The 14,736-nt window shown below is 42.2% G+C and overlaps 1 protein-coding gene across 1 annotated transcript in view; it reads left to right on the top strand.

The window, feature by feature from the left end:
- Positions 1 to 41: 41 nt before the first annotated feature.
- Positions 42 to 14,736, top strand: part of sNPF (short neuropeptide F precursor) — a 255,613-nt gene continuing 240,918 nt past the window's right edge. The window contains exon 1 of the mRNA XM_080265977.1: positions 42 to 127. The gene's annotated coding sequence lies outside the window, so the exon portion shown is untranslated. The remainder of the gene's footprint in view (positions 128 to 14,736) is intronic.

Here is a 14,736-nt window from a genome sequence, read left to right as displayed (position 1 = left end):
ATTCGCAACTCGGGTCACCTGGCCTCACTCGCGCTCGCCACTCCCCCCCGTCGCTACTCCGCCATTCGCCAGTCGCTCACACAAAACTTTTCCCCTCGTCGCCACAACTTCTTGACCGCTACAGAAGGTGAGTGTTGACCCCAGACGTCTAATCCAGTTTATCGTACCTGACACCAGACGCTATTATTCAGGTTGAGACCATCCTCGAAGTGAAGGCGATAATAAACTTCCACAATTCGAAAAGTCTCTACTAGACTGAGTAAAAGCGTCTGGAGGGGCTAAGAATAAAGAAAAGATGTCGCCAAGTGGAAACGGGGATCCCTCTACTGAAGTTTCTGTCCCTCTTCCATCAGAATTCTTCCGCTTTACAATTCGCAATCTCGTGAAATCTCCCGCCTTAAGTTGGAGTGTGGTAAAGGGTTAAGTAGAGTTGGCAAAGACTATCCTACTAGTTATATTAGTCACTGTAATCCTCTACTTACATTTCTGTCGTCGCCTTTCTATTATAACTATTATTTCCACGTGACCTCCTGATTTTCCCTCGTCGCAAGTTCGTAAGCGCTATAGGGATAAGTGATGGTGGGCACTGCAGGGTTCAGTGTTAACACCCGTGATCATCAGGGATATTCCGTGTGATCTTTAATTCCCTACGTATGTTCCTAACACGGTTCCATCTACAGTAGTTTCGCTTCATATTCTCCTACTCCGCGAATTTGTACCTTGTCTCCACTTGCTGTGCGATAAACGTTTAGGACTCAATGAAAGAGACCACTACTGAAGCATGTTTACTTGTGCTTGTTGTCATGTACTTGTTCTGTTACCTTTCCATTAGTAATAATTCTGTTCTATGCTTTATCACCTCGTGGATCGTTTTTCCCTATCCTAACTTGTGAGAATTAAAGGGTAAAGTGTTATTATCCACAGTCAACCTGCTGGCCAAAATGCTAACTGGAATCCTCTATACTTACGTCTCTCAACGTTCCCTCAGCGGTATTTACGCTTTAAACTTTGTGGCCTCGTTAAAATCTCCCTCGCTGCAACTTGGTGAGCGCTACAGGGTTAAGTGCTGTTCTTGCTACTTATAATGATGCTTGTGATCTTCTGCTTGTCAACTTATTATGAAGATTGTTTTCGGTTTAAACTTAAGAGACTTTATGAATATTTCCCTTGTTGGTGAGCACTAAAAAGATACGTGTGGATGTCCAGGGTTTCTATTGATCACTGTAATCCTCTCTTAGCGTTTCTACCACCTATCTATCAATCTTATAAACCGTTCTTGCTACGGGTCAGGGATGTGTTTGCAAAATATCACACTGCCCCATCCATTTGGCACAGTAACTGGACAAACTGGCAATTCATCCTTATCAGCTTTACGGGTAGCAGTGGAACTTCAAAGGACTTTTACGAGAAGAAAAAAAAAAAAAGGTGGGGGGGAATAACAACAATGATTTTCTGTACTTTACGAAGTCGTGAATGTCTCCCATGAGGCAATTTGGTGCGCGCTACGGGGTTAAGTGTTGACAGACACCATCCTACCGTGTTATATTGATCACCGTAATCCTGATACTGGTTATATTGATCAATGTAATCCTCTGTTAATATTCTGTCACTTCTTCCATCAGTTTCATTATCGCCTTGTACTTCGCTATACATGATTTTCTTCCCTTGTAACCTGGTGGAAGTTAAAGGAATGGGAGACGGTCAGTGCTAAAGGGATACGTGTTCTTGCCCTCCAGTTCGAAAAAGCCACGGAAATATGAATAAATTATCTCATATACGCGTGAACAAAAATAAATATCTGGAATAAAGGCCTGAGTCCATTTAATCCGCCGACGCCTTTATTCATTCTGGCAAACTCTAGGTGAATTATTAGGATCTGGACTGACTTCGTGAATTGCAGGATACAGGCTTCATCAACCTATTCAACTACGTGGGGTCGTTCCTACGCTAAATATAGCAGTCTGAAAGTAGCAAGAATTAAGCAGCAACTACGAAAACAGAGAGAGAGAGAGAGAGAGAGAATTACTTTTTTTTTCTTGCTCAGTTCCTCTTCTTAAAAAAAAAAAAAAAGTTAACCCCACGAAACGGATCATTTTATTTTTTTTCGTTCACTCTATCATCAGACGATTTTCTCCCCACGAAACGGGTGACGTCTTTCGTTCATTCTATCGCCAGACGGTTTAATTCAACTCTGGAAACACTACGGGGGTTGGCCACAAACTCAAACCCCCTCCGCCAATCGAGAAGTGTTTCCTAAGCTGAAAATAAAACAAACCAAAAAATAATTATGTCACCGGATTCGGGGAGTCAATTAATGAAAACGAATTAATAGGAACGACACATAACGAGGCTCTGCTGTATTGTTTTTTTTTTCCTTTATACTTTCAACATATTCTGTTTTTTGGAATGCGACATCGAGAGTATTCTTTCCCTGCGGCTTCTTGGTGTGTGTTGAAGGGTTAAGCACTTCACTCTGTTGACGTATTTTTTAACTTTATTCTTGCTACCTTCAGACGATTTTGTTCAGCTTGAGGGAATTGTCGAGCTGAAAGGGTTAGATGTTGTCTTCATGAACACGTAATGAACAAGATTTATTCTCTAAAGTAGTAATGAACTGAACACTTGAATCTGGTTGTATTTTTTCATTTTACTCATGCTACTGTCTGGCGATGTATTGTGTGTGTGTGTGTGTGTGTGTGTGTGTGTGTGTGTGTGTGTGTGTGTGTGTGTGTGTGTGTGTGTGTGTGTGTGTGTGTGTGTGTGTGTGTGTGTGTGTGTGTGTGTGTGTGTGTGTGTGTGTGTGTGGAGGGTTAGAAACACACTCAACCTTGAATCCAGTTTAATATCTTTTCCTGTTCATTATTCACATTTCCAAACGATTTCATTCCAGTTATGAAAGTGCTCTCGTACTTGAAGGAGTTAGTGAAGGCTGTACCAAATCCCTATGATTCTAAAATGCCCAGAACAGAAAGATTCGCTTGGTGCTCCCTCGCTCCCTCCCTCTCGCTCGCTCTCGCTCTCTCTCTCCCTCTCTCTCTCTCTCGCTTAATTATTTACAAACACTCTGAATCACAAATTACACCAACCAATAAAATCGTCACAGTTTCTTTTCTTTCTTTTTTTTCGTCCTTTACCAGCTGATGACGCAATTATGAACATTCCAGGTATATGGTTGTCTTGGAAGCGGCTTTAGCGATTTCGTGACGCCTCTTACATAGCGATTTATTCTGTCCATTACACCTGGATATCCTTTTGTGCTTGGTGAAAAAAAATTACTGGTCTTTTTAACGATATAAATAACATGACAGGAAATATCAAGGTGCATAAAAAATAAATCAATTAGGAAGAGGTGTTGCGAAGCGTCCTGTGCCAGAAAGGAATGCAAGGCCGAGTCGTTCTATGCTTATCAAGGCTGTTTCCATGAATGTCACTCTCATGGAAGGGAAAAAAATATCCACCTTTCTGCGAGCCATGAGAGAGAGAGAGAGAGAGAGAGAGAGAGAGAGAGAGAGAGAGAGAGAGAGAGAGAGAGAAACATGGAGCTGAGGTCTGAGTTAAGGGACCGTAACCTTGTTGGCTTAATGCGGGTAATCCTCTTCCTCAGCGATTTATTTTTTTCACAGTGCGCCTTGTCATCTAAATTTACTGAACGAAACTGTTTTAATATAAATAAACAAATGAATAAATAAATAAATAAAGGATTACGAGGATATTAAATTATGATAAGCAATCTAAATCGCTCAGGAAAAAGTGCTACGAGGCTTCAAATGTAAATGATAGCACGACTCAATGGACGAAAAGATGAGGAAGGCTGGGAGGAAGAGAGGTGGTAAGGGGATGGAGAGGAAGGCAGGTACAATGATGAAAACTGGATCCGCGAATGTGTAGGTGATCCATGGGTCATGAACTGCTTCCCATTCCTTTACGGCACTCAGCAAGGGAGGTAGAAAGATCAAACTTCTTATATATATTCCGTTTTTCAGTCTCCACATTAGGAGTCTGTCTTTCCCTTCGTTTTCAGGAGTTCTACAGCACAGGCCGTAAGTCTTTCCACAGATCATGCCTTGATATCTGATTCACTAACCCGGAACAGGAATATCAGACGCCTTTTTAGTCTCCTGTTTAACCCATTCAACCAAAGCACGATTTTCATTCCTTATTTTTGCCAAGGACACGATTTTTTCCCCCACGATTGGAGAGATTTTTTGAAAGGGGGGGGGGGTAGATATCACGGTCACTCACCCCTACCATAAGACAATCCCTTCCTAATGCCCCGAAATTGTTTGGAAATAGAGAGCATAAGCCAATTACAAAAATCACCTAACTCCAGGGACCAAATTTAAAACTATGATTAAGCACGGTATGAAACTTTCCTATTATCTTTTTGGACGTGAGAAGTTATGTATATGATTAACTACTTCACTCCACTGATGTACTTTAAATATTAGTGCCACCAGACGATTTTTTTCACTGCATGATAAAATTTTTCGAACTGGAGGGGTTAGGTGGAGCGTTCATTATCCTCTTCATTTCTAGATGCCCTTGCTAACTTGAATGGAAATAAGCATGAGAGAGAGAGAGAGAGAGAGAGAGAGAAAGTGACTCATAACGACCCTGAATAATATTTCGACTGAACATAATCATCTGGTATAAGCCTACGATTAAAAGAAAATCTAAATAAATCGAGAGAAAACGAAATGGGTTACTGTAGATAATTCATGAAGATTTTACGGCACGGAGTTCTCTCAAATAAAATCTTGTGTTGATGTGCATATACTAACCAACTGTACCATCGACAAGGACAGGGATAAGTGAAGCAAGATGAACACCAGCACTTTAATGAATAGTTTTATATATTTTTTTTTTCTGAAGACGATTTTATGGAACTTGGCAGAAACTTTTTAATATGGGAGAGGAAGTACTGTAGATTTAGCTTTTATTAAATCTCTAGAACTGATGTCTTTCCCTAAAGTTGAAAAAAAGGAGTGTGGAGGTAGCGAGAATAAACGGCAAAAGACATCACTATATTTGCCAGCTGTAGACGCTAGATACGGCCGTCATTAACCCCTTTACTGCCCACGATACGACTCTAATGAATAATGAAAACAGGCCATTAATCGTTTTGAAGGGATCAAGCGCTTCACTACGATTACCTTTTTAATGCTGCTTCCTACAGACACCTTTACACAGCTTACAAAACCCAAGCGAGTACTGAAGGGGTGAACAAATGCTAAGTGTAAAGCCTCAAGGTAAAAATAAATAAATTAATATGAAAATAAAACTATCCACAACTGAATCAAATCTTCTTGTGGGAGAGAAAAAAAAAAGAGGGCTAACAAAGGAACAAGGGAGCGTGTGTGTTTGCCAGGCCTATCGCACGACAAGAGGGGAAAAAATGAGCGAACGAAAGAAAGCTAACAATTACCACTTGCTCTCATCATCGGCGGGGATTTGCAGAGTTTTCATAATTGACAGGTAAACACGGGGCTGGATGTGGACGGTGACCCAACGTACAACATCAAGTACAATCAGGGAGAGAAGTTCGCCCACTATCCTTACCTCTAAATAAAAGACTCGCGATGTGGAAAAGGCTCTTGATTCATAAATGCCAGTGTTACCGTCCTGATTAACCCTCTCGTGGTCGCACTTTTCACGTTTGTTTTCAGTTAACGCCTGACAATTTTATTCAGACAAAAGTGAGTCACGGGAGCCTGACATCGGCGAGAATGCAGAGCTTAAGCTTGTCCCCTTCATAATGAGGACGTCTTTCTTGCTTCAATCTTGCTGTAACCAGACGATTTGATTCAGCTGTGTGTATTGTAACGGCCGGCTTACACACGCCTGACATTGGCGGGCAGGTCTTTTACACACGTTCAAGCCGTGTTGTTCAGGCCTTAAAGAACACCTGATCCGCAGGGACAAGGAAACCATTTTGTCACTGTGTAAAGGACCCGCCCTCAACTACTGTTTCATGCATGGGTATAGGTGTGGGAAGCATTTACAGTACATGGTCAAAGAATGCATAAGGTCAGTGTGTTGCCGTGGCTGTGTTAGTAATTGAGACTTTGTATACATCGTCCAGGGAACTTCAACGGGGTGTGAATAGGTGAAATCACATAAAAAGACCATACTATGAATGTCCACCACCGAATGGAATTGAAGCCAAGTCAGGATATCTGGTGGGCTGACACGCAACCACCCGACCACCGGAGGCTTCAGAGAGATTAGTGAAGGCGATATCTAACTCCCCAGCCTCATAGGTCCCTCTTAAGTAAAATAAAATCGTCAGGATAATGCAAGAACAGAGGCTATATCATCGGGTTTCATGATTTCACTATCGCAGCCACAGGATTACAGTGACAGAGTTATAGAAAACGATAGTTACAGAGACAGTTACAAGGACGGTTATGGGGGATTACAGAGTTACAAAGTGAGTTTTTAATCCTGCCGGAGCATATGGAATCTCTCAGGTGAATAAAACTGCCTAGCACTGGCGAGAATAAAATACCATAATTCAAGCAGCTCAATGAGAGGATTAATTACTCTCTCTCTCTCTCTCTCTCTCTCTCTCTCTCTCTCTCCAAGCTTGACCTCTGATTTTCGTACACCATTTTTTCAACATATCTAGAGAAGCATTTTCCGGCAGTAATCAGGGTTGCAGGCAGCGGTCGACACAGAATAAAGAGAGAGGAAAAGGGAGGAATGATGAATAGAGTGGGAAGAGACTTGATCGGGAAATGAGTGGGACAGACGGAGAGCGTAGACGAGAATGATACCTCAAAACAGGGAAATGATGAAAGAACATATCCATCCGTCCATCCATCCATCTATCCATACATATATATACACAGAGACACATTCACTCCATCCATCACACACGCACAGCAATCTAACTGTGGTTTTACTCAGAACCTGACATAAGGAAGAACAGTCATAGGTGAAATGATTCTTTCAATCTGGACCAGTGAATATGTCCAACGATCAAATGAAGTGACACAAGGCAGCATCAGGAACAAAGAACCCCGCGTATGAATAAAAATAAAGCTCTACCTCGGAGAAATTCATCAAAAGAACAATAAGTAAACACAAACACTCCCTTCTGTTCTTGATTACATTTTCCAGAGAGACTATGTTTTGCTTGTCTTCGTGTCTCTTTGGTGCTGGTGCTGGTGTTCTCATTTCCGTTTATCGGGGATCGTTGTCACCGTCTCACCCTTATATTTCTGCGTCGATCAGGCTGGAAATTACTGTTCCTGTCCCCTGGCCTTGGTATCTCGAGACACGTTTATCTCATTTTCGATTAGGGCCTTAATAATAATAATATTGCCGAAAAAGTGTAAGAGACAGGCGCCAAAACGCCACACACACACACACACACAAACCAGTCCCAATACATGCTCGTGTTTCAAACTACCGTCCTCAGGGGTGAAGGAATATGAGAGCAAAATACAGTATTTTAATTGGTCTGGATTTCAAAATATGTTGTCCAGCAGACTAAACATAGAAAAACATTTCATAGCAAGGCCACTCAGCAACCGGTATATTTAATTTTTAGCTACTGTGTCGAATAAGGTAAAGTATTCCCTGAAACATCCTCAGCTGCTAAATACTTACTGATTTTTTTTTTTTTTCAACGGGTGTTGGAGGCCTCCTTCACGTGGTAGCATCGATACAGCCGGTTATGCAAACAACCCTTAACCCCCTCCGTATCTCTCGAAAGGAGGATGAGGTGCAAGAAATGGGCAGTTTTAGCCTGCAGTCCACCGGGCTCGTATTCAGACGAGTCTAAGGCCAGAACAACAACAATATAACAGGACACATATGAAAACCTGAGAAGGCTATATATTTTTTCTTCATGTAAACACTAGATCGAAAACCTCTCAGCAGTTTTTAATTAGACGATCTCAAACATAAACTGCGAAGGACGAGTCGTAGATGGTTTATTACACTTCGGTCCCCATATACACACTCGTCACGGGATAATTTGCTGACAGTCAATATGAAGACGATTTCAAACGTATATTTCGAAAAAAAAAAAAAGTAGGAAACGTAGACTGTCGTAGAATGAGCGTGTATATGGTCCCTCACACTCCCATCACGGATCATTATTGACACGTGGAATTGGCAGTGTGTTGATTCCCCACCCTCTCACAGAAGGGGTACAAGTGAAGGTAAATATTAAACCTCCTCTGTGAACGCCGCCAGGTATTTGTAGGGACATCTAGAAATAATGAACAACTTACATGGCCTTCAGAAATATAGCAGAAAAATAAAAAGACGAATTCAGAACCATGGCATATCCTTAAATTAATTCTTATCATCGAGGTATTTAATTCACTTTTTGCGAGATTTTCTTATTGTGAAGAGGATGACTCTGATTATTCTAACTCTCCACCCTCAGACACACACTGGTTAAGAGATCGTTTCAGTGCATAATACAATTTCTTTTCCCTACGATTTCCTGGAAAGAACATCGCCTTTCGAGTTTTGTCCCCTGGGAATGAAAAAAATGAAGCCGACCCTGTTTGCGGTATTATGCTTACAAGTCTTTAACCATTTCAGAATGATGACACCTTTCTTCATTTTCCTCTTGATACCTACAGTTCCACGATTTTCTTTAAATTAGAAGAAACCACTTTATGTTGAAAGGGTTAGAAGCAATCTGAATTAATTATCCAGCACCAGGGCGACAGATTTATTTCCTGCCACCTCTAAACAATTTTATCTCGCCTTGGAAAGACTACCTCAGGCCTAGAGAGTGAGCCCCCTTTCACCACCCACCACCACCATCATCTCACCCTGTTTCCTCCACTCACCCTACCCTTTCTCCATCCCTTGTCACCACATCAAAGTGTACCTGTCGATTCCTGAGAGGAGATTGGGGGTTGTCGATCAAACAGTGCCACCGAGGGAAGGAGAGTGGTCATCTACTCTTATATGTACTGGATTCCTGTTACCCAGCCTGACACAAATCTTAGGGATTAGTACAGAATTGGATGTTACTATTGCTGTTGCCAATACTCGTACATACTGACAGATATTCTTTTCATCTTCCCAAACTCTTTCTCTCCCTCCCTCCTCTCCCCGCCTGGCACTGAATAAGCTATGGAGGAATGTTAAGCAGACAATAAAACTCTCTGAACCTTGCTGTAAACTCAGCCATTACCCTCACGCATACTTTCGCACTGCAGGCGATTGAGGCACTTTTTCATTTCAAGGAGCTCTAAGTTACAGATGGTTAGTGCTAGGATTAATAAGTTAGGTCTGGTTAATCTATTAGGGTTAGGTAGGTAAGATAGGCTAGATCAGGTTCGTTTGTTGAGGCTGTGTTGGTTTGGTAGGACTATATGAACTGGGTGGGAAGGAGACACAGCACAGAACTTGAGTGTGTCTGTGGGTAAACAAAACAACTAAAACAGATTCGACCTGATCTCACAATACGTCAAAGGCGACGCTTAAATGGCACGATAAACTTACACAGTTTTTATCCTATTTTGGCCATACTTGGTGGACAATTAAGGACACGTACAGGCAAGTCAAGGATGAAGGAATTCAATTTTGACAACAACCAGCCAAAAACCAAGGTCACAGGGTAAGGTCAGAGTTCAACCTATTTGTGTTGTACAGTATTGCATTTACTTCATATCTGTCAGCATCTGTTGTGTTTGGCTGCACTAGTTTACTTTTCCCATAACATTCCTCCAATCCCTTCCTTCCTCCTCACTGGATATGAAATGCAACTAACAGCGTATACTCTCAGACGGATTATTACACTAACTCTTCAAGACTGAGACAACGTATTTCTCCTTCTGTCTGATGTTCAACGATTTCATTAATGTGGTTGAATGTTAGAGATTTCGAGAAGATCCCTACTGCACCATAACAAGATTTGTTTTTTATTTAACTACTCGTTATTTATGTATCTTATTTTTTTTTTTTAATCCTTCTCCTGCCCCTTCCTATCAATACTTCCTATCAATAACGCAGATGTTAACCTATACTCCATTAACTTTATATTGGCCTAAATTTGTCATCTCTGCATCTTGACCGCTGAACAAGAGATCCATACAGGAACACAGCGCTAGTCATGAAGAAGTGCCATGGAAAGGATATAGAACCGGAGTATTGTAGCATTTTCCCACCGAACCCCGTGAAATATGCTGAAAGAAGACGAAAATATCCGCCAAGTAAAGGTGGACGAACTAAAGTGAATCGTGAACCCTCCCCCCTTCGACAATCCTGGATATGCCCTTGGGGGGATCAACGCCTATCGACTACACGAGAACCATTAGGGCAGGGAATGAATTAGTCAGATCACAAATTAAACCCTTCACTACTGCAAGCAACTGGCAAATTTATAAGCAAGGTCCCTGTTTCTGATGCAGGTAAATGTACAAATGTGGAGCAAAGAAGGAAGGAAGGAAGGTGGATAGGAGGTTAAGGAGAAAATAAACTGAATAACAAAGTGTGTGTGTGTGTGTGTGTGTGTGTGTGTGTGTGTGTGTGTGTGTGTGTGTGTGTGTGTGTGTGTGTGTGTGTGTGTGTGTGTGTGTGTGTGTGTGTGTGTGTGTAATTGCCTTTCTCTTCATTAGCAGAATCAAAGCGTGGAAAAAATATCAGTGATGAGTTATTTTTTAGGCTAATCCTGCGCCCTGGCTTATTTTAGGGTCAGGCGTTGTTGCTCCACTGACGTGATGGGGTCGAGTGACTTCATTAACCTGACACATGTTAACGTCTATAGATCGGCAACGTAAACAAATTCATTCTCCTGATTTTGCATGATTTAGTCTCCTTACAGGTTGGAGAGTGAAGCGTGAGAAAGGATGCAGCGTGGAGGATGGATTGTGGGTACTATCGCCTGCAATTATTCGGTGTCAAAATCTTGTCATCAATCTGTCCTCCCTTCCACGTTCCTTATCCTCTAAAGTCAGAGAGTAGTCCTTCTTAAACTCTTTTTCTGTGTGCCTCAAATTTCTTTCACATAAAAATATTTCACGTATCACCTTCCATCAAACAGCCGACAGATCAGTGCTGGAGAACTTTTGATATTTATGTATGAATGTGAAAATTGGGCATTGTTGGAAGGACACAGAAATGAGAGGGGCGTGAGCAGTACCATGCAGAGAAAGGAAGAAGGCAGGTTGGAACTGTGGCGGTGTTGATGTGGATGTGTTGGCGAGTATTGGGACGAGCATCTGAGATGGACTGGCCATGTGAAGTAAATGGGGATGAGAGATTTGCCCCAATCATGAGAGAGTTAACCCCTTTAACCTTAACTTAATATTCCCACACCACTTTATTTACCATAGGGATGACTTACCGAACTGGTGGGGTTTGTTACAGCTTTCCTTAATCGTCTGGAGGAAGCAATAACAAAGTGCAATAATACGTCATCGAAGAAAAGGGGTTAAGTACTGAATTACCTCGTGCAGCAACAGACAGACAGAAAGACAAACAGATCGACTATCCTCGCTCTTAGTCTGTCTCTCCTTCATTGTCTTCAGTTTTTATTTTGCCTTCTCATAATTTTTCTTCCTTCTCTCCCTCTCCCCTCCTGTGTCGTATTGTATCACTCTTTTGTCCTTTAGATTTCTGTGTCTTTCCATCAGCTTTTTTTTTCTTCTGTGTTATATGCCTCTCTCTGTACAGCTGCGGACATAAATATCGATTTACTCCCTTGCCATAAATAAGAAGACAGTGAGCGACGAGTTTCGGAACCAAGTCACGCTATATTCGGAGTCCACCACACTTTTCGCAACATTACGTGAGACTATCTAATGAAAAGTGGATCGAGTTACTTTTATCCTCGTTTGTTTTCGCTGTGTCGTTGCATTCTCTCTCTCTCTCTCTCTCTCGTAATCCAATATCCCTCATCTCACAGTCCCTTCTTTCCTCGGTGTTCCTCTTGAGTTACTTATTCTAGGTTTACCGCATGCACTCTTAAACGTAAAAATTCACCACCACCATTACGGATACACAAAATAATGAGCTTCAGGGGGTTCATTAATGCCTTCCCACACCTGTATCGACAGACGTGGGCCGGCTCCCTTACACGATTTGTCCCGACTGACCGTTTTACAATGAAGCCATGTTATACTGGAATGAACTCAAAGCATCTAGTTCTTTAGACGATCTTCATGCATGGATAACAGATGGAATTATTGCCGTAAATGAAACACAGATGAGAAATGTGCTTAAGGACAACAGATGATATTATTGCCATGAACGAAACAGAGATAAGAAATGTGTTCAATAAACTCCATAATCGCATTACACTTTGCCTCCGTAGTGATCGCAGCGGCTGCCAATCTTAGCACTCACAAGATTACATGTGGTAAATTTACATGTAAAATTACATGTGCTAAAATACAATCAACTACCCTTCAAATGTATTTTCCAGATCGTTTTAAGTTTCATATACAACCTCTGTAATTAAAGTTATAATGTACACAAAGACCCCATGAAGTCCCTGTATTATTCCGTCATGGCGGGAAGGCTGGTCGGCACGGTACTCACATTGTCGTTGCATTTTAATGGCAATCAACGACGTGACTCCCCGACAGAGGGTCTGTTTTGGCACTACCCGCCCCTGCTTTTGTTTTTTACCTGGAACATACGTTTTACATTGGACTGTGACAGCAGTAAAATGGAAAATGCTGTAAATCTGCTGAATACTGGCAGCCTCGATCAAGGACTCCTGGTTAGAGACGTGATCTGTTGTTTAAAATGATGGATATTTGATCCCAGCCTGGAGCAGGGAACAGTTTAAGGATTTTTAAAAATTTAGTTAAAACAGTTTTTACTGATCTTACGAAAAAGCCACCACCGGCCTAAAAACATCCCTGCTATCACTGTTACCTAAGTCCTGGATGACAAATCAATATAGATGGTGCGTATTTGCGCCGAAGTGGTGACGTGTGAGACTGTTCGGTACAAAGCAGGCCTACTGGGCCTTAGGTATATGCCCAGAATCGGACGCATTAAAAATAAATAGGAACACTCAAACAGTGCAGCACCTGCGCTCAACAACTGGTCTAAAAGCCGAACATCTGACACTGCCATGTGACTTTGACCTCTGACCGACTGTTCATATCTCGAAGTACTTCATCGCTGCCTGTGGCTAAAGTGCGGAATGTAGTAATGGGTACAGGTCTCCAAATCTCCTCCCACCCTGAATGCTCTCTTGTGTCTGTGTTTTTCTCATCTCTTGTCTGTGCACTCCTGCCATTCCTACTTCTTAACAATCATTTTAGAAGAAAAATTTTGTTCTCTAATACGCAAATACGGTTTGGCAGATGTAATGTGGTGGAGGTGGAGAAGGAGGTGATACTTGGTTGACCATAAATTGCCCGGGATTTTGGTCATTTTGCAACTTATTTCCCGTAGCTCAATGGCGGAAGAACACATGCCCTCCTTATGACAATTTCCCAACTTGCACCACACTATAATGTTAATCCCTTGCTATAGTTCGCATTTCAAACAGACAGTAAATTGTGGTCAAGTTAAAGTGGACAAAGTATATTCATGATGCAAAAGTAGTGATGGTGGTAGGAGGGGTGGTGATAACAGTAGGAAAACAATCTTAGGATTAATGACTATTAATACACGAGTCATTAACCACTGAAATCTGATGAGGTCCTTCTCATTTTACTCAACCCCTAGACGATTTCGTTCAGCTCAAGAAAGAGATTTTGTACTGGTGGTGCTACAGAAAAGTATATTTAACCCTCCGGGACGACAAATTTCCCCTAAGCTGAATAAGACACTTGTTGGAAAAGAAAGAAATATAAACAAGAACACCAAAACTACTGCCAAACAACACATCATCAGAGAGTCTAAGAAACCTGACTGGGAAAATAAGTAATACCATAGGATGGCCTAAAACTTTTTCTCTGCAGGGTACTATGGCAAGGCTTTCCGTCACAACCATCGACCTGGAGGACACATGCGTTTTACTCACTCCTCGTGCAGGCTGTGGTGGGAAAAATACATCCTGGGGGTGAAGGGGCTAGGGAAGACATGAGATTTTTTGCCAAGTACCAGTCTTCCTTCCTCACTGAAAGGCATGATCACTTAACCTTCCGTGATGGCAAAGTTTAGTCACTGGGCGTTCTTGTCCTTCCATCATTCTTGTCCTTCCATCATTCGCTGTACGGGTATCACTCATCACAGGTGGCTTTGTGGTGACTGCAAGGACGAGGATGGCAGTGGTGGTGGTGATGTAACTGTTACGCTGATGTCTGTGGTGGTGATGCTGATGGTGGTAGTGATGTTGAGACAGGTATGAAAGACCGGTGAGACTGAAGATGAAGGTAGTGCTGATGAGGTGATGGTGATGTTGATCCTGACGGCAGCGGTGGTGGTGGCGATGCTGATGTTGGTGATAAAGTCAGCAGGGGTCCTGGCAGTGATGGTGGGCGCAATGGGTAGTACATCCCGAACACACTGGAAAAGTTCTGACAATGATTCCTAGTGCCGGCCGACTCATTGTTCATTGTGAAAAATTATCCTAAGCCAGCGTCCAGACCATAAACTTTTCGGACACACCTTAAAGTTTTGATTGATGACGCAATTTGGCGGCGGTCAGGTGAGAGGGATTGAGTGTGGTGAGGCTCAGAGGGAGGGGCTGGGGGGAAAGGAGTGGGAGGGGTTTAAAGTGGAACACGAGGGAAAGTAGTGGATGGTGGTAGTGGGGCTTGATGTATGTGTGTGGGAGGGGGGATGTATTGAGAGAGA

This window comes from Coenobita brevimanus, chromosome 18 (genome assembly GCF_032717465.1).
Source record: "Coenobita brevimanus isolate Jiangsu-jjx chromosome 18, ASM3271746v2, whole genome shotgun sequence".
In the NCBI taxonomy this organism is placed as follows: domain Eukaryota; kingdom Metazoa; phylum Arthropoda; class Malacostraca; order Decapoda; family Coenobitidae; genus Coenobita; species Coenobita brevimanus.
This window is presented reverse-complemented; position numbering and strand designations above follow the sequence as displayed.